Source organism: Lipotes vexillifer, unplaced genomic scaffold, assembly GCF_000442215.2.
Source record: "Lipotes vexillifer unplaced genomic scaffold, Lipotes_vexillifer_v1.1 scaffold2162, whole genome shotgun sequence".
Lineage (NCBI taxonomy): Eukaryota > Metazoa > Chordata > Mammalia > Artiodactyla > Lipotidae > Lipotes > Lipotes vexillifer.
In genome coordinates, this window is record NW_006774405.1 from 266,867 (window position 1) to 271,465 (window position 4,599).

General features: G+C 56.4%; 1 protein-coding gene across 1 annotated transcript in view; it reads right to left on the minus strand.

Annotated features, from left to right (window-relative positions):
* FBLN2 (fibulin 2) overlaps positions 1–4,599 on the minus strand; it is a 52,435-nt gene that overhangs the window by 28,718 nt on the left and 19,118 nt on the right. The gene's annotated exons all lie outside the window — the stretch shown is intronic.

A 4,599-nucleotide genomic window follows, 5' to 3' on the forward strand; every position in this document is an offset into this window, starting at 1 on the left:
TATTATTCAGCCATAAAAAGGAAGGAAATCTTGCCTTTTGCAACAACATGGATGGACCTTGAGGTCATTAGGCTAAGGGAAATAACTCAGACAGAGAAAGACAAAATCTGTAATACCACTTATATGTGAAATCTAAAAAAGCCAAACTCATAGAAACAGAGTAGAATGTTTGCCAAGAACTGGGGGAGAGCAGGTTGGAGGAATGGACAGATGTTGGTCAAAGGGCGCACACTTCCAGTCACAAGACGAGTAAGTTCCGGGATCTAATGCACCGCACAGTGCTTATAGCTAACAACTTGAGAGTTCCAACGAGGGTAGGTCTTAAATGCTCTCACCACAAACAAGAACAAGAGAAAATGGTAACTGTGTGGGGTGACAGGTGTGTGAACTAACTTTACTGTAATAATCATTTCACTACACGAGTGTATATCAAAGCATCACACTGTACACCTTAAACTTACACAATACTATAGGTCAATTACACCTCAATAAAGCTGGGGGAAAAAAAGAAATAAAATCCACAAGCAAAAAGGAAAACCTTAACACAACCGACTAGATAAAAGTCTAAAATACCTGCATGGCAAAAGACAGCCCCAGTCTGATCACATCACTCACTTTCCAGTCTCCACACAGCATTTATTACTATGTGAAATCCTCGTGTTTATTTATGAGCTTACTTTTTCATTTGTCTGTTTCTTCCCCTACAATGTCAGAGTTGCGACTTGAGTCTCTGTGGGCCCTGAGAGTGACGCCACCATTCCACGCTTAATCCTCTCTCATCACACTCCGTGCACGTGGGGGTCTCACCTTGTTTGAATACCTCTGGTGGTGGCGATCTCGCTCCACCCAGGCAGCTTGTCCCTTTCTGCATAGCTCAGCTCAGAACGTCCTTCCTTTTACTGGACTGAACTTTTTCTCCCTAAGCCTTCTCCAAGATTGCCTTACAGAGATTAGGAGATTCCAACAGACCCCTGGGTCTCAGCCAGATGACACGAGATGGGTGCCCTATCAGGGGAGCAGGAACGGCTGGAATGCACTGGTGCTCACCACGAGCCAGGCGTGAGTCCAGGCACTTTCATCCCCACAGGTATTACGGTGAGTACCACTGCTAGGCTCACTCTAGATCAGGCGGGGAGTTAGAAGTCCCAAGTCCCAAGCCGTAATTTCTCCTCTCCGGCCCCAGCTTCCCGGCTGGGCGTGGGCAGCTTGATGCAGCCGATCCTGGAAGCCCTCTCTGAGAATCTAAGCACCAGCCTGAGGAGGCTCTACTTCCCTGTGGGCTGAATGGGGCTCCCTTCCTGCCCCTCCCGAGCAGATGCAGGTTTCAGCCCGCGCTTGGCGGCCTGCCCTCCATTCTCTCCTGGCCTTTCCCATCTTGGCTTCCCCTCTTTCCAGACAAAGGAACTCAGGGGCGTGACCCCTGATGCTGGGGAGGCCACCCACTTGGAGCGGGAGGGGGAATCAACCCAGCGGCCAAGCGCGGCGCTGCCCAGCACCGCCCAAGGCGTGCGAGAGGGGGCCGGGCAAAGCCCACAAGGTGTGTACCCCTGCTGCTCGTCCAGAGGCCCACCCCGAGGCCCCCTCTCTGACCACCCCCTCCGAGGCCTCAGCCTCTGTCTCTCTCTAACCCCTCAGAGTTTGAGCCCCAGGGCCTCTTCTCCCCGTCCACGCCCCAGCCTGGCTGACCTCACCTGGGCGCCCTCCTTCGTGTCCGTCTCCTGCAAACACAGCTGGCTAAGCGACCACCACCGGGCATCCCCGGCAATCCCACGGCCTGAATCTGCTCAGCAGCCGATTTTACCCGGACCACCTCTCCCCTGGTTTTCCCTGTGCCAACCTCAGGACCCTCCTGGGCCCGTTCCTTCCTCCTCACCTCCCTCCTCCCAGCCGTCACCTGCAGGGCCACCTCCAAAGTCACCCCTGTCACCACCTCGCCCCTCACTCTGCCACCATCTCTTGGGCCCGAGAGGTACCCTGCTCCCCTGTGTTCTCCTCTGGTCCATCTTCCCGATGGCGTCAGAATGACCATTCACAAGTATGAATCAGACTGTGTCTCCCCACGGCCTACAGGCCCCCGGAGTCCCCCCTTTCTTTACCAAGACCTACCTGGTATGTCCCTGCGACCTCCCCACCGCGTCTCCTTTCTCACTCACTCTCTCCAGTTGAGCCCCTCAGGCTCTTCCTGCCCCAGGGCCTTTGCACGCACTGTACTTTCTGCCTGGAATCCTCTGCCCTTTCCCTGAGCCCTGCCCGACCCCCACTCTCTACAGGGCTACCCTTGTTTGGGGCTCTCACCTCCTCAGGCAGGATCTCCCTGACTTTTGAATCTAAACTAACCTGCACCCCAACCCTCATTGCAGCACCCTACTTAGTTTTGCTCATAGTTGCCCTGGCCTTCGCCGGCTCAGAGTCTTCTCGGGGAGCCCTGTGGCCCACGGACCCCACTGGAAGGCCACTGCCCTGCAGGATAAAGCACCCCTGCCTGGAGCGACAATCCGGGCCCTCACAGCACAGCCCAGACTCACGTCTCAGCACTCATTCCACGAGCTAGCAGGCTTCTCTGTGCACCGTATCTTTGCACATGCCGCGCCAAGCTGGGAACGCCCTTCCTCTACCCTGCCCAGCTACCCAGCCTTAACAAGCCAGCCTGCACACCACTCCCTGCCTCTCCATCCTCTGTGGTCCCGCCAGCAACCACCTCCGTCCCGGGCAGAACAAACAGCCCCTCCTCCAGCCTCACTCACAGCAGCACTTGGTGCATATACAACGTCACTGCCAGGGACATGCCAGCCTCAGACAGCAGAGGGACAGGGTCTCAGGGGCCAAGAACGGTTCGCAGTCATTTCAGGGTCCCCAGTGCCCGGCACAGACCTAGCACTTGATAAAACCTGGGGCCGGGTGGAGCACATCCCAGGCCCGTAATGTATACCGTCTCATGCAAAGCTCACATTGACGACGTGAAACCGGTCAATTATCTTGATCTCCCAGATGTATACATAGCGACCTAAGGGTTTGAGGCACACAGTCCAATGGCACAGACCTAGGAAAAGGAAGGAGACCTTTTCACACACACACGTCGCCTCCGCACAGCCGTTCCTACCGAGTCTCAGAGGTGAGCCTGGGCCTGTCTGACCCACCACCGTGAGCACTGGTGTTCAGCCAGGGCACCCCTCCCTGCCTGGGGGACGTAGCCAAGTCACTCACCCTCAAGCCTCTGTGCCCTTGCCGGTGAAATGGGCACATCACCCCTCCCGCCTGCATTTCACGAAGTGGGGAGGGGAGAAGCCAGTGTCTGGCAAAGGGCAGGAGCTCAGTAGGCAGTACCTCCCCACCCCTGGCACACAGAAGGTGTTTGGCGACTACTCTTCAGTTAATCACTTAATTACAGAGGTGAACAGGCTGATAAAAGGATGGACAGGACGGTAATCCCTCCAGAAGAGGCAGGAGGGGCGTCCAGCAACCCCTCCCTGCTCTGCTCTGGGTTTTCATGGACTCCCCCATTTCTGTTCACTTTGCCTGCGCTTGGCCAGAGGGAGCATGGCTTTCCTTGCCTGCCGGATAGGCACGAGCACTGTGGCCAGAGAGGTGAAGGTCACCTCCCACTGTGACAGCTGCAGGCTGCCTGGCAGGCTCTCACCAGCCTCATGGGTGACCCGGGCCAGGATCAGCCTGGCTCCCACATGCGTCCCCACGGGCTGCCCCTCAGAGTCAGGACACCAGGCCCCGCCAGCCAGAGAGCACGACCTTGACTCTGGCAGGAGTCCCACCTATGACACCCCTGAGGAGCGGAGGGAGGATAAATCCACTTTGGAAGATGATCTACCATCATCCAGGAAAGCGGAGACACGCAAATGCAAGGACGTGGTGATTTCACCCCCAGGTCCACGGCCAGGAGAAACGGGTGCCCGTGGTCTCCACTTGGGGACCCACAGACAGTAGCTCCAAACTGGAAACAACCCAAGCGCCCAAGGACAGGAAAAGGTGGATACTAGGGCATGACCAGGCTGTGCAAATGGGCGCGCGGTGACCACACAGTGAACCACGGGGACACGGCCTCAGGGGAAAAGCAGTCACGGGAGGACACTGTGCACTGCCTTTCATGTGAAGTTCAAACCCAGAGAAAAGCAAAACACCTGTTGAGGTGGTAAAACTGTAAAGAGAAGGAAGGAACTCGTGCTCCCAGAAGCCAGGACAGTGGTAACCAGGGAGGAGGTCAGGGCAGCCATGGCTTCTGTCCCCAGGGCTGGTGCCTAGGTGGGTGCCCTTCTTTAACTGTTGAGACAGTCCCTTACGCTCTTCTAGTCACAAATACTCCATGACAAAAATATTACTGGAAAATGTAGTATGATTAGAAAATTCTAAGACTGAAGAGGCAAACAGTCTTTTAAAAATGTGACCCAGGGCTTCCCTGGTGGCGCAGTGGTTGAGAGTCCGTCCGCCTGCCGATGCAGCGGACGCGGGGTCGTACCCCGGTCCGGGAAGATCCCACGTGCCGTGGAGCGGCTGGGCCCGTGAGCCATGGCCGCTGAGCCTGCGCATCCGGAGCCTGTGCTCCGCAACGGGAGAGGCCACGGCAGTGAGAGGCCCGCGTACCGCAAA